Source organism: Miscanthus floridulus, chromosome 14 (genome assembly GCF_019320115.1).
Source record: "Miscanthus floridulus cultivar M001 chromosome 14, ASM1932011v1, whole genome shotgun sequence".
NCBI classification, from domain to species: domain Eukaryota; kingdom Viridiplantae; phylum Streptophyta; class Magnoliopsida; order Poales; family Poaceae; genus Miscanthus; species Miscanthus floridulus.
The window spans coordinates 18,686,789-18,702,785 of NC_089593.1; the positions used below are offsets into that span (position 1 = coordinate 18,686,789).

A 15,997-nucleotide genomic window follows, 5' to 3' on the forward strand; every position below is an offset into this window, starting at 1 on the left:
TTTCTTGAAGTAGTGGGTGGGTGTGTGGGTGGGTGGGTCTACATATGACTTTATCTTCTTCTATTAATACAATGATACGCAGCTCTCCTCCGTACTCGAGAAAAAAAAAAGCTTTTTCCCTGCAGTTTTGGTGCTTTCAGCTTTGGAACTGAACGATCGCACATGGATGGCCTTCAGCTTTTGTAACTGCCTGCTCAACTGGTACAGCCGCACAGATGCAATTGGTGCAGCCAAAGTAGCACTACTCGCAATGATATTTAATTGGAGGGTTGAATCAAATGTGGGTGTTGTCAGGGATCCAAAGCAGTGCAACCCAACGTGTTTCTCCTAAGTGTTCAAAGGGGTGCCCCTTATTAGGTAGGCACAACGACGCAATTATCAAGAGCGCAAATATATATGTGTGAGCTATGGGAAAACTGAGGAAAAAAAGTTTGCCAAAGACTGTTCACGGTTGGGATACCTAAACTCCATCTTTGAACTCTGGACAATATATATGTGTGGCAAATTTTGCCCTTCAACATTCTTATAGATGTTATAAAAGTGTGAATTTTGCTTCAACATAGCATCTATTTCTTTTCTATCTCTGGTTGATGCAAAATTATGGATACGTGCTGCTAGAAAGGCCATGATAATTTCAGGCCTCTTGTTTGATATAGAGATTGAGCTTCTCTATAAATGGAGAAGTCAGAGAAAGCCACATTTATGCGCCTTCAACCTAATAACAGGGAGGAGAAATAGGGAGGAAAGATTAATCTATTAACCCATAATAACTCCTTCGGTGTTTACAGAGAGCAGATATAAAGAGTCCCTAAACAAAGTCCCTAATCAAACTTTCTAAAATAGTTACTACTCGCCCGGCGTGCGTTACCTCCGCAGTTCAGCCGACGTGCGAGCCCCCAACCTGCTCCGTGCAAACGGTTTTCTGCCTTCTTGCATATCTTCTCCCTTACATGGCAGACATCATATTACAGTTTCCCACAATCTTCTTTATTTCTACAACTGCCTCTGACTGGAGGCTATTCATCTCTTCAAACATCTTAGTTTGATGATTCTCCACTGCAGTGTTTATCTTAGTTTGATGATTCTCCACTGCAGTGTTTATCTCATCTCGGAGAATATCCGGCACATTCTCCAAAAATGGCTTGAGCAAATATTTCAGTGATGGCATTTGTGCCACTATGTCCTGCTCCGATTCCTGAAAGGAAAGGCCGCACGTGTAAAGACAGGATTTACAGGAAGAAAGAAGAACATGCATGCTTGCTTCTGTACCTTGTGTTTTGGGTTATCATACATCTTCTGCTTGCACTTGTCTTTTTTATCCTTCTTGTGCTTCTCCATTTTATCTTTTTCATTCTCTTTTTTTATCCTTCTTGCACTTCTCCATTTTATCTTTTTCATTTGCTTGTGCTAGCATCTTCATAAGTTTCTCTTTACTGTAGTGCTTGATGTGTGGTTTCTCCTGTCCAAGCTCCGGGAGAAGATTGTCTAGGTACGATATCTGTCAACCACAATTTTAGTGTTAAACATAAATTTTATTTTATTGTACATAAAAAAAAATGGTTTTAAAGATTCTTACAGGCAGCACAGCTGTGCAACCCGTAGGGACTGCACACTACGGGAAACAGGGCCTTTGTCGAGTGCAACTTTCTTTGCCGAGTGCTAAAAGTCGGACACTCGACAAAGAGCTATTTTGCCGAGTGCCGCACTCGGCAACGATATACACTCGGCAAAGAAGGCTTGCACTCGGCAAAGCCAGACACTCGGCAAAGGCCCTTTTTACCGAGTGTCAGGCACTCGGCAAACACTGGCGCTCGGCAAAAAATGGCGTCAGGTAACGGCCGCCGCCTGCCGTCCAGGTTTGCCGAGTGCCAGCGGGTAGGCACTCGGCAAAAAACTTCTTTGCCGAGTGCCAGACCCTGACACTCGGCAAAGGACTAGGGTTGCCGGTTTGCCGAGTGTCAGATCGGAGCACTCGGCAAAGGTGTTTTTTTTAAAATCTAAACCCTAAACCGCACTGCATCTTTTTTTAAATAAAAAATACCACTTTGCCGAGTGTCGAGCGGAGAGGCACTCGGCAAATATTTTTTTAAAAAATTGGCACGCTCTTTGCCGAGTGTCTGGCAGCTGACACTCGACAAAGAGCATGTTTACCGAGTGTCAAAAGCTGGCACTCGGCAAAGAGCATGTTTACCGAGTGCCTGGCAGCTGGCACTCTGCTTGTATGGCCTCTACCTTCCTAGATTAGCTATCCAAATAATCTTGTCTCACATGCAATCTTTACTCCTTTGTGCAGTCTCTATCTGACGGTGGTTCGAATAATCCACCTCATGCACCTTCGAATGATGGAGTTGGGCCTTCACCACAGTCGCAGTGGCCGAGATGAGTGCACGTTGTATTTTTTTCATTTATTGTTCACTTAGTGATGTACTTGTGATATACTTGTGATGCACTTGTGGACTTTGTCGATGTTTCACCACCGATAGCCTGCCACGGGGGTACCCGGGGCAGTTTGTTCGGGCTTCAGCGTATGCAGAACTCGACGGTAAACGCAAAAGACAGTCGATTTATTCTGGTTTGGGCCCTCGACCGTGATCGAGTAATAGCCCTACGTCCAGTCAGCGTTAGCCTTTGCGTTGGATTGATGGTAAAGTATTGAGTTATCTAAGTCTCTTCTGCTCTCTCGATCTAAGGAGCCCTGCCCTCCTTTATATAGTCAGGAGTCCAGAGTCCTAGTCGGTTTACAATGTAGAGTCCTAGTAGGATTACAGGGTAATATTACTACTAGGATTACATGGAGAGAATCCTAGTTAGACTAGATCTTCTCCCTTCCTTGCAGGGTATCCCGTGGGTCCAGCATCGACAAGCCCCCGAGCACTTTATGGTTGAGCTCTGGAAGCCTCGTCTTGTTCCTTCAGGTCTTACCGAGTAGGAACAAGCGTCGTTCGAGTGCTTTCTTGAGCGAAACCGTGTAGCGCTTCGTGAGATCTTCGGGTGGTGTGTACCCCTTTTTTTGAAGAAAAAGTACTCCCATCTGGGTGTAGCCCCCGAGCCTCTTGCTATTTGGAACAAGGAGCTGGAGGGTCTTGTCTTGAAATTGCTCTGATTCTTCGTCGAAGGGCTCCCGAGCATATACCCGGGTTCTTTATAAAAAAGAACTCGGATATAGCTCGGTCCGGGTTCTTTTTGTCTTGAGGCCTTGAAGTGGTCTGTCTTGAAGAAGTCTTCTTGGTGACATGCACTTTTTTGAAGAAAAAAGTGCACTCACTGAGTGTAGCCCCCGAGCCTCTTGCTATTTAGAACAAAAAGTTGGAGGGTCTTGAATCTTATGTTTTTTGAAAACTCCTGTTTTGAAGAATTCTTCTGAGTGATGTGCGCTTTTTGAAGAAAAAGTACACTCATTGAGTGTAGCCTTCGAGCCTCTTGCTATTTGGAATAAAGAGTTGGAGGGTCTTGAATCTGAGTTGTTCAAAGAACTGAAAACCTCTCCTGTTGCAGCCCCCGAGCATATATCTGGGTTCTTTTATTAAAAAAGAACTGGATCTTGGCATATTCTCTGGTAGTCTGCTGTTGTCAGATGTAGTTGTATGGTGGTGGTTGAGTGTAAATGTTGTTTGTTCACGAGTTGTACAGTGTTGGTATATTCTTCCGAATATGCTCGTCCTTGAGTACTGCTCCTTCATGCCTGAGTCCTCTTTCATTGATTTCTGTCTTTTCACTATGTCCTTTGTTTGTTTTATTCTGTTGGTGCTCCCGGTCCATGTGCACCGCTTCTTTGGTCTATAAATACCCTCCTGGTGTACAGTTTTGATTTATCGAGCATTTTATTGCGTGGTCTGAAATCTCTGTAGTCATGAGTATGATAGTTTGTGAAGTAGAGCAGCCCCTGGGCGTATCTTGTAGTTCTTGTATATCTTATCGTAGCTGGAGGGAGTCTTGTGATAGAGATTAGAGGTAGACTAATCTCGCAGCAGCATTGTACCAGGAGGTACGTGGCGGTAGTTGGAGGAAGTCTTGTGATGTGGGATACGTTCCTTCATCCAGTAGTTCTGGGTAGATCCCCCTTGCCTGCCCTGCGATTGTCTGGTGCAGATCAACGCCTGATCTGGCGTCACATCGGACTTGGGTAGACGGATGCCTGCAGACCTTCCCTGGTCCATGTTGTCCTGCCATGCTGCTGACTTCCGCCTCGGATGTACTGCGTTCGTCCTTTGAAGAAAATAGTGTAGCCGAGTGCGGTTTGTTCTACCGAGTAGCAATTTGGAACACGTAGTCGTTCTAGAGCCTAGTTGTGTCCGGGTTCCTTTTTGCTACCTTGCTCGTCGTAGTACCGAGTTCGTTGGGTCTTGTAAGATGTGTAATCTTGTATTTTTGAAGTCATTTATAATGGAGAAAATCTTTTCTTCTGAGTTGTCATTCTTTTTTCTGCTGATGTCCTGGTTGTTTATGATATTCCTGAGTTCTTTCTATAAGAACCGAGTTCTTGTGTTCCTTGTGAGGTAACCCTTCGTTGCTTCATGGTTGATGAGTTCTTTTTGTAGCAATATGATAACTCTGCCGTAGTGCTGGATGGATAAGTCTGAAATCTGCCCATTGAACTGTACCCTTGTGTAGAAGTGTGACGTCCGTCATTTCAGCTGTGTCAGTTGTGTTGGGAAATGGACCGTTGCGTTCTCATGCCGTGTTTAAATGGGCCTAGTGGGCCGCGTTTTTATTGCTGTAAAAATCTATTTAAAGGCCTTCTTTCTTCTTTTTCTTTGCTGCCCTGCTTTCGCCTTGAAACCCTAGTCTTCAAAACTCTGCCGCCGCCATTGTCGTCGTCATCTGAGCGCCGCCGTCTGAGCATCATCGTTTCTTAGTGCTTTATTGCTTTCGCTAGTATATGGGTAGGAAGAAATCAACGAGCAAGTCCCAGGCAACCTTTGTAGACGAGGAGGCATCGCTTTCTATGATTGAAAATCAAGAATTCATGGCCATGAGGGCTGCTCAGAAGATCTGGCCGGCTCCAACTACGACTGAGGACCAGTTGCGCGAGCTTGTCAGTGATTACCTGATCCAGGACAAGGAGATTGCTGAATGGAGAGCTCCAGGCCAGCATCGGGTCCCAACTCCAGGCCCTGGTGAGATTGTTCTTTTTGTCTCCTTTTATCCATGCTGGACTCTGCCTTCCTGCTTCTGCTTTTCTTCATCGATTTCTTAGTTATTTTGGGATTAGCTTGAACCATCTTACTCCCAATGTTGTCCTTCATCTTTTTTTTTGTTCATCTTTGTGAAACTTTTCTTGGAATTCCTCCTTCTCTTTCTCTCTTTCGTTACTTCTTTCGTCTGAAGCCCCGACCCCGCAGCAATGACACCCATGTTCTTGGTGGCTGCGGGATTCAGTTTCATCAGGGTCGTAAGAGTAAATTCTTTGATTATGACTTGGTTGATTCTGTGAGGGATTGGCGTGCCAACTGGTTTTATGCCACCAATATGATTCCTCCTCTTGCTGTTCATTCTGGTTCTAGTCCCGTGGTTAATGACTGATGGGAAAAGAATCCCCTGACGGTGGATGATCTCCAGGCGATCAAGTCGTTTCTTGAGAGGATATGTGCTCTAAAACAGTAAGGCTTGATTGGCTTCGGGATCATTTCTAGTTTTCTTCGCCGCCATGTTCAACCTCTGAAGGAGCGAGAGAATTACGGGTTTGAATACTCTGGGGCGGAGGACCCTTCTCATATGGTCCCTGCCCTTGAGTTGACTGGTGAGGAGGTGCTCGAGCGCCTTCAGAAGATGTTGAAAGGAGTAAGCGTCGTCCCGCATACTATCCCTGAGTATTGTGCTAACAACCCGCCTCCTGCTGTGAGTTATTTTTTCTTATGCGGGTACTTTTCGTATTTCCTTTGTTGTCTCTACTTTTCGCTTAATCTTTCTTGTCTGGTTGTTTTACTCTTTTATAGGAATTGGGGCGTAACTTCATTGATCCGATCCCCCTTGATGACTGCCCTGCCATTATGGAGACTGGGGAGAATCTTGCTAGGGCACCTTTAACCAGTAAGTTTCAAACCACCACGATGTTTCCTGGTGTTTCTTCCATAGTTCTTGACACATATGTAGAGTATGTTCCTCATCTAGTTCCTCAAGCTCCTCGCAGTGTCGGAAAAAGGGGGCGAGCGGATTGTTCTTCTTCTGGTTTGTCTGCTACCAAGAAGTCTCGCCAATCGAGTACTCGTCTAGGTACTCAAGTTGTAGGTAGTGTGCTCCTAGGTGAGCATATTAATATGTTTTGTCTTTTTGTTGTTTGTTTTTGCCTTAGGTACGGGTAATGCGGTATCACCATGAATTTTGCTAGTGCTGGGTGCCCGAGGATTGCGTGATATGATGAATCAAAGTCTGCAACTTCAAACTTGATGAACTCTGTTCGGTAGTTTGAGGGAGTTCCAAAAGTAACCAGTAGAGTGATTTGTCCAAGTGGCATGGCCGCCTTGCCGGGTACTATCCCATAAAAGGGGTGCTTGTTGGTGTAATTATCCCGACGAGTTGTAGTCCCATCTTCCTTAGCGTTTCTGAAAAAATGATGTTTAGTCCGACTCCCCCATCGATTAGTACTTTTGTGACAGTCATACCGACGATAGTTGGATCTAGAACCAGTGGGTAATGGCCTGTGTTTCCTATGCTAGTCCATTGGTCTTCTCTTGAAAACTGGATTGGATACTGTGACCAATTGAGATATCTTGGAGTAGCCGGTTCTGCTGCCATGATGGTTCGTAGAGCTAGCTTTTCTTGATGTTTGCTTGTGGAATCTGGGGCCCCAGCGAAGATCACTGCTACTATCCCCCTAGATTTTTGGAATCCCTTGTCTTCGTGGTTGTCTTCATCTTTTTTCTGATTGTCTTCTTTAGTGTTTACCTTATTATCTTTTCTTGTGTATCGATCATTGAAGGTGTAGCAATTTCCGATGGTGTGATTTCCTTTAGGGTGCCAGATGCAATGCATGTTTTCAATGTCGTCATACCTTCTAGGTTTGGAAAACTTCCTTGATTTGTCAGCCACCACTACGGTGTTGTCTTGTCCACATTTTCTTTCCTGATGTCTGATGTTTCGATGATTTTGCTTGTCCGGGTTGTCTTGTCCACGTTTTCTTTCCGAATGTCTGAATTCTTCATTGTTTCTCGGATTTTCTTTGCAGAAGTCCTGAAATTGCCACCTAGCCATGATTCTATGAGAGAAAGCTTCGATTACTTCTCGTTCAGTGATGTTATGTACTTGAGCATGTAGTTCACCAAATCATCGATAGTAATCTCTGAGACTTTCGCTCCCTTTCTGCTTGAGTCCTTTTAATTCTGCGTGGGTGATGGGGTGCGTAATGATACCCGTGAAATTTTCACAGAAAACTCTTTGCAAGTCCTCCCAATTTCTGATTGACCTTGGGTTTAATTTATCAAACCATTGGAGGGGCATGGTTTCTAGGGCCATGGGAAAGAACAAGGTCTTGATATCGTCGTCTCCTCCGGCTAGTTCAATCGACTGCGAGTAAATCCTGAGCCACTGCCTTGGTTCGGTCTTGCCATCATATTTAGAGTGGTTGGACGGCTTGAACTTGTGGGGTAGTCGTATTGAAGCAAGTCTGCTTGCAAAACAGGGGAATCTATCGTGCGTTCCGGCTTCTTTGTATTCTGATTCGGCACCTCCTTCCTGCCAACTACCGTTTTGGTGAGAGTAGTTCTACGGGGATGTCTAAATGGGTGCTTCGCTTCTGATCTTCCTTGGTTGTTCGACTCGATAGTTTTGACTATGGTCCCTTCTGCTTTCCCTATTATGACTTCCACCTGGTCCAAGTCTCTCGAAAGCGGACTTCCTTTGATTTTGATCTTCCTTCCTATGAGATGTTGACCTAGTAGGTAGTCTTGAGCGGGTCCTTCCGTCGTGCGTCCTTAGGGCTGCTGACTAGAGGAGGTCCCGGAGCTGTTCCTGTTTTTCACTGGGAAGTGATGTCGCTCCGAGTTCTTCTAGTGCTTCTCGGATCCTATTGTAGGGTGTATTCGCCGCGCGTCTTTCTTCGACTTCTTGTTCTGATTTTCTTCTATCGTACTCAGCCAGATCTGACTCTTATTTGATCCAAGCTTCCTTGCGCTGCCTAGCGCGGTGTTGGCGTCCTTATTTCAATTTGTTTCTTCTTTCTCTAGTTTGCTTCTGATTCTCGGTCTCACCATCGTGCCCCTGGATAAAGGGTGATATGTTGGACTCAGATTCATCCGATGACCTGATGTCGGGTGCTTCTTGGGGGACCAATGGTGATCAAGGACGTCGAACCATGAATACTTCTCGTGCGTGAATTGTTCTGTTATCGGCGTCGGTTTCCACACTATCATAGTCATTGATAACTTTAGTAGAGGCTTCAAGGTCGCAGATCGAGTCTCCTTCTTGGTAGGGTAGAATTGCTGTCGTCGTCGTCCCGACTAGTTGGTTACCGTTGTCCTCAGGAACAGAACCTGGCCAGTGGACGATGCAGTCTTGAGATGTTATAGTTAGTACGAGACCTTCCTGAGCTCCTTTTAGTGGCATTCTAAGCACCGGATCGAGGGATCTTTCGGGCCGTGCCTGATAAGATTTTGCCATGTTGTGGAATCCAAACGGAAAAGGACCTGACTTCTTAAAAGGACCCTGAGTGTACTCCGAGTTGTATTCTTGATAGGCCGAGGCCGCGTTCTGGAGCCCCACCGGAAAAGAACTTGGTTTCTCGAAAGAACTCGGTAAAGACTGCATCTCGGATGCGGAGCCTGAGTTTGAGTCGGATGCGCAAAGCCGTGAAATCTGAGTTGAATCGGACATCACGAGCTGCGCGAATCTTCCGGCGAGTTGATCTGTCGTAGTCGTCGAAAAAGAAAGGTCTTCAAGGTGATCCAAATCTTCAAGGAGACGACTTTGGAGCTTGCCATCGTCGCTTGCCTCGCAGATCCATGAACCGAAGATGAAGGTTGATCCCATCAAGAAGATCATGTTGTCAAGGTTCGTCGAGCTCTCGGATGCAAATTCGCCAAAATCCCCTACCTGGCGCGCCAGCTGTCGATGTTTCACCACCGATAGTCTACCACGGGGGTACCCGGGGCAGTTTGTTCGGGCTTCAGCATATGCAGAACTCGATGGTAAACGCAAGAGACAGTCGATTTATCCTAGTTCGGGCCCTCGACCGTGATCGAGTAATAGCCCTACGTCCAGTTGGCATTAGCCTTTGCGTTGAATTGATTGTAAAGTGTTGTGTTATCTAAGTCTCTTCAGCTCTCTCGATCTAAGGAGCCCTGCCCTCCTTTATATAGTCAGGAGGCCAGAGTCCTAGTCGGTTTACAATGTAGAGTCATAGTAGAATTACAGGGTAATATTACTACTAGGATTACATAGAGAGAATCCTAGTTAGACTAGATCTTCTCCCTTCCTTGCGGGGTATCCCGTGGGTCCCGCGTCGACAGACTTTGATGGACTTGTGGATTTATTTAGATGGACTTGAGCACTTATTATTATATATGTGATATATATTGTGATGGATGGATATGTGCCGATGGATGTGTGGATGGATGAGATATATATGTGATGGATGAGATATATATGTGATGAATGAGATATATATGTGACGGATGAGATATATATGTGATATATGTTTGTATGAATTTATTTGTCATGATAGAATGTAAAAAAAAAATCAAAAAATGCCATTTTGGGTCACTTTGCCAAGTGTTGCACTCGGCAAAGGACCCTGTTGCCGAGTGCCATGGTCACAGCACTCAGCAAAGCTAGAAAAATAGGCGCTCGGAAAACCGTTTTTCCAGCTTTGCCGAGTGCCAAGACCATGGCACTCGGCAAAGATTTTTTAAAAAAAAATTCAAACTTTGCCGAGTGCCAGACATAGGGCACTCGGCAAAGAAATTTTTTTAAAAAAAATTCAAACTTTGCCGAGTGCCAGTCAGAGAGCACTCGGCAAAGAAATTTTTTTTAAAAAAAATTCAAACTTTGCCGAGTGCCAGCCAGAGGGCACTCGGCAAAGAATTTTTTTTTTAAAAAAATCAAACTTTGCCGAGCGCCGGCCAAGGGACACTCGGCAAAGAATTTTTTTTTAAAAAAATAAAAAATCTTTGCCGAGTGCCTACAGGGTTGGCACTCGGCAAAGAGACCGTCAACGGGGTCGGCGCCGTAACGGTCGTTTTTCTTTGCCGAGTGCCCGATAAAAGACACTCGGCAAAGAAGGCTTTGCCGATCAATTTTTTGCCGTGTGTTCTTTTCCGAGTGCCGCACTCGGAAAAGGCTTTGTCGAGTGCAATTTGGCCTTTGCCGAGTGCCTCAGGCACTCGACAAAGAACCTGAATCAGTAGTGGCATCTGATGCATTTTCTTTTCCTTTCTTTCGCATCCATTCGGAGATACCATCCTTCAGACGTTGACAAACGATCTTGCACCAATCCTGCTTTTCCATCCTTTCCAGGTCAGAACAAAAAGCTATGTTCTCACCTGTAATGTAATCAGAAGTAGTGGGCAGCAGAAGCCGGTTCATCAAAATACACAAGAAACATTTGACTTGCTTATCGACATCCCTGATTCCCTTCATGTACTGGATGAAAATATCCAGTTTGATCCTTGTTTCTTCTTCTTTTCTGGGCTTCTTACCATCTTTGGTCTTTGGCTTGATCGCAAAATCCACCACAAAACCAGCTTCTTTCATCTCATTACATAGTTTCTTGTATTCATTCATTTTTTCTTTAGCAGTTAGCTTGCTACCCAACAGGCAACTGTTATTGTCCCCGCAACCGCGAGGGATACCAAGTTTATCATGCACCAACTCTGGTGTGATCTCCAGTGATTTGCCAGGGTTAATTTTCATGACAAATCTTTCGCCCTCAGAGCTAACGTCGCATCTTTCTGCCAGCCATACGATTCTTTCTCTGCTTTGAAGGCTCTCTACGGTGAGATCCAGCAAGTCACCGAAACCAAGAGAACGGACCTTGTCTTTTGCGTCATCTGACAGAACTCCAGCTGCCATGATAATATTTTTAAAACTGCACCTCATAAGTATAGTGGTCCACCTTTTAGTGCCCTACAAAAAAATCATTTTCATTAACATTATTTCAGACTCATGGCAACATTCCGAGCCCACTCCTTTTCACCCAGCAACGGTAGGAGTTCATTTTGTACCTCAGGGTCACCCTCCACCTGCAGTTGATCCTCAGCATCCACAACATGCTTCACAGCAAAAGTTTCTTTGTTTAATAAGTCATACAATGCTTCATCTTGTTGGTCCAAAAGATCATGTTCTTGATGTTGCCTTTCCCCTGTCGCATGCACTGAACCATCATGCTCTTCATCATGAACACCATTGTCAAGAATATCTTTTCTTTGCCTAAACACTCCCCACAGGTAGTGTTTCCCTTGGAAAACTAAAAATCAAAAGAATTTGTTCAGTAATAGGAAAAGGTCAGAAAAATATTCCAATATGACAAGGATATATCAAAAGCAACGCTGGATCATATCAAAAGGGTTAAATAGGAAAAGAAACAGGTGTTTGCATCATCTAGCAAATGGGAGGGGGGGGGGGGGGGTGATATTGTTCTGCCAATAGGACAGAGGGGAATATCAGTAACTCCGCAATACCAACAGTAACCTGTAAGGCATCATCACTCTTGATAATTCTGTTAAGTCTGGTTAATTCCTCATTTTGCCTGGAATGAAATGAGAATATTAGTAAACCAGAATCACATTGGGTATCGGAAGAGGAAATCATTAGAGAGGCAAACACACGTCGAACTATGTGGGAGGAAAAATAACCCGATATTGTCATCAGTAGGTCCTGAAGATATCCATCTGTCTTGCCAGGCTTGCGACCGAGAGAGCGTCGTTACTTCAGCTACTGGCTGCAACAATCCTGACAATTCATGAACTCTCTGGCACGCTTTGTTTGACAAGTGCGCATCCAACTTAAGAAACACTTTGTTGTCTATCTTAAAGACTCCACTGTTCAAATTAAAAAAGAATGCGTCACATTTTCAGACAAAAAAGAAGAATATCACTTTTTTTTCAAAGAACAAACGAATATTACTTTTATTCAGAGAAGAAAAATATGGTACGATGCATCACATGTTATACAAGAATATTACTTTGATTCAGCGAAGAAAAAGATCATCTAACATACCTCCAAACAGGCTCATCAAGGGGTTGCAAACAAATATGATATTGTCGATCGGCATATTCTGAATCAGATGGTCTGGATTGGAGAGAATGGTCTGTTGCAACTGGAGTTTGTGACGCCATCTTTGCACTGTCATTTAAAGACCACTTTGAAGCATTGTTCAGAGCAGACTCAGCACCTTCGATATCGTCTTCCTCTTCATTTTCAACTATGTATCTTCTCCTCCGCTTCGTTGACCTACCATTTATGAGATTTTTGTCATTAAAGTCTCCAGTTTGTACGGCCTCTTCCACATAATAATATTCAGTGTTTACCCAATCCTTAACCATTGGTTCATTACACTTAAGAGGTTGATGATTGACATTTTCCTGCTAGACATCTTCAGCCTTCTCTTCTTCATCTTCATCGTCACCAGTTAGAATGAGACGTCTACGCTTTTTTGGGTTGTCCTTTCTCAAGTTTTGAACAGTATCAGAAATTTCAACTTCTGTAACACTAGCCTCAAGAGCGAATTTAGCTTTTGAAGAGATCTCTAAGGATGAAGTCGAGCACGCTTGATCCATTGTTAGTGATTGTGGAGTTTGCATTGATTTGCAGGACCTGCTGTGAGAACCTTCATTATGCCTTTGATTGCATTCATTGCAAAACCAGTCTTCTAAAGATGCATCAAAGAGAACTTTGTCCAAACAGTACCTGCACCAATGATGAATTCATGAAAAGGATGGCCTATTTTTTAGATCCAGAAAAGAAAGCTAAACATGTAGTACTCACATAACTAAACTGCAGAAGTAGCACATTTAATGTGATCTATGATAAAAATTTTCAAAAGAGAATAAATCTCTCTACTTAAGCTTTTCGATCTAGAAAGAAAGCAAAACGTGTAGTGCCAGAAGTAGCACATTTGATGTGATCTATGATAAAAAAAAACTTTCAAAAGAGAACAAATCTATTATTGACTATGTCCATTAACAAGCCAAACATAAATAATGGATTCAACAAAATATGTTTAAAGGTACAGATAAGGCCTTTTCTAGATCAAGTGGCAATAGCAAACTTCAAAAAACAGATGTACCAGGTAATTATTTGTTCATATTGTTGCAACATTAACAATTAGGTATCCTAAAAGTCACATACTGGTGTTTATGAGCTCCGTTGCAGTCACTGCAACGTAAAAGGAGATGTTCAAAACCAATAGCTCCACACATTTCACATACAGCATTCTGCAGAAATGCCAAGGGGTTTGTTATAAATTATCAACTATAGAAGTAACAAACTATAATACCATAAAATAGTCTGGTAGCATTCTCATATTTTTCTGATACAGTATCCAAGTTCACTAGTTATGATATACTGGGCCATTGATAATTAACATCAGCTGCAACCCATAACATTTGGATCGGTTTTTTGTATGCTACATAAATTAAGAAACACTCTAGATAGATACCCTACATTGAGCCGTTTTATGTCTGGGCAAGCCATAGCCCCCTCCTTAGTATAGTAACAATTAGTTTGATGCTAGCATGAGCATAACAGAGCCATCATCAGATATATTGAGTGTGCTAGACTCTAGTCAGATTTGTATTATCTCAATCTTAAGCAAGGTTAACACAGTAAATTTAGAAACCAGGCCAGAGGTAGAGACCGGTAGTCAGCCAACAAACTCTAGCTGATCTCAAGTATATCAAACCTAAATAAGAAATAGTTTAGCAATAAATATGTTACGGCGGGAAACCTTCAAAATTAACTGGACCAGAATTTTTGGAGTTAGGTAAACATCACAATGAATCATTTGTCTGAAATACTGCATATAACCTAGTTTATGAAAACCATACAAAAATATAGTAATGACTAATGACTAATTAGGAAATAAAATACGAAACTACGGCAGTAATAGTTTAAGATGGCACCAAAACATACTTGCAGTTGACAGAATTATTAATTCACCATCTCAGGTAGACATTATGTTAGATGCAATTTTCATGTGAAGTACAGGCATTTGCAGGTTGACTAAACCAGCAAATATCATTGAAAGCAAGTATTATATATCATATATCCAATACCCAATTTGTTAACATAGTTAAACACTTCCTCCAATCACAAACATAAGTCCGTCCAGACATGCCCTATGTCAAAAATACTCTGGCTAGCAATATGCACAAAATGTATTATCTTAAATGAAAAGAGTTACATATTATGAGAGTATTTTCACAATGAATCTAGTGGTATCAATTTTGCGATGTCAAACTATATAAAATTTTAGATATTTATAGTCATTTAAAAAAAAATGGGACAAACATATATTGACTTATATCGATAATCAAACGAAGTAACTTGTGCATGTCCTATTTTATTTACTCTGCAGTCATGATATCACATACAGTAGGAAGCACTCTACTGTACAAAGCTCAAAAAAGATCATGAGGCCATATATAGCAAAACATTTCTTTGCAAGGTGGAGCATAAGGAGTAAAAAAACACCTTCATTTAAAGTAAGTGCGCTGACTTTAGTTTTCAAACAACTTGCTTAAATTCAAACTATATATAAACTGGAGAAAAGGTCTATTTTACTACTCAATGCCCCAGTCTGATTCAAAACCACAAAGAACCAAACAAGACTGCAAGCACCATAGGCTACTTTAATAGCATGACACAAATAAACTATTGAACACACACAAACGCCTCTTATTTGCCTTTCCTCTAGGGCCGGCATAAATAAATGTCTTTCACACATATTTAACTGACGCATCACTCTGACTCATCACTCTAACCTACACAAATCCCAGTCCTTTCCCCATACATTACCTTCTCGATGATATGAATAAAAAATAACAATACCAGCCTTCTACAAACACATGTTGATACCCAACCTAAATCGCCGAGGCTGCGATCATTAGTAACTATTAAGTACTGTTTGGTCGTTATTTTCCACAACGAACCACTCAAGTTAGCAAGCTTTCACGTTTTGTCAACTAAATTGTAGCTTTTTTTTGTGTCAGGATTTATTTTGAACAAGACTAATATGGATAAATTAAACCATACTTCATTTGCACGCCTCACTACAAAGTTAGGAACAAAAGAAAGTTGATCTGTTTGTGCAATAAAGGTGGCGCCTGATGCTCTATTAACCCGGCCAATGGTCCATCTGTAGACTGATGACATGCGGAGGCATGTACTTGATACCACTAACCATGGTTCTGAATTCTGATAGATTCCACGCCGAAGTGCAGAGATGGGAAGCTTATGCACATACTCCGTGAGTCTATGCGTGACACATGCACTGTAATCTAAAAAAATCAAGGTTACACCTCAAAAAAATCTAAAGAAATCAAGGTTCAATGGGTAATCAACAACTAAGCAGCCATGCACAAACAGTGGAGCTTCATTCACTGACACGAAATGCCCACGCAGCATTCAATCCAGCAGCCATTGAGGAAGGGTATCTAGCATTATTTATACTACTGGTTTCGATTTGGATCCTATATGCACATAATAAACCGGGGGTACATAAACCGGACAGTGGAGAGGGGTTGAACTTTGAAGTGGCCACAACACAAATCTCCATCCCCGATTGAATGCCAGAGCCCAGAGTACAAAAACTAATGCCTAATTTGGAAACTCCAATCCCTCCGGCATCTTGGACTTTTCCCTGGGTGGGTACTCCATAGGAATATCATTCTAATTATCATTCTAGTTCCTAGTAAGGGGTTTTCCATCTCTGGGTTTTGCTCCCCCTTACTTCCAAAAGAGCCCTAAAGGAATATGAAAGACAACAATGCTCCTCCCGACAGCAGTGACGGACCCATCCGCGGTTGCACAGCTGGCACCATCCAGATCAAGGCCTCAAATGTCC

At 42.8% G+C, this 15,997-nt stretch overlaps 1 pseudogene; it reads right to left on the reverse strand.

Moving 5' to 3' along the window:
- Nucleotides 1-946: 946 nt before the first annotated feature.
- Nucleotides 947-12,734, reverse strand: LOC136503131 (uncharacterized; annotated as a pseudogene).
- Nucleotides 12,735-15,997: the final 3,263 nt, after the last annotated feature.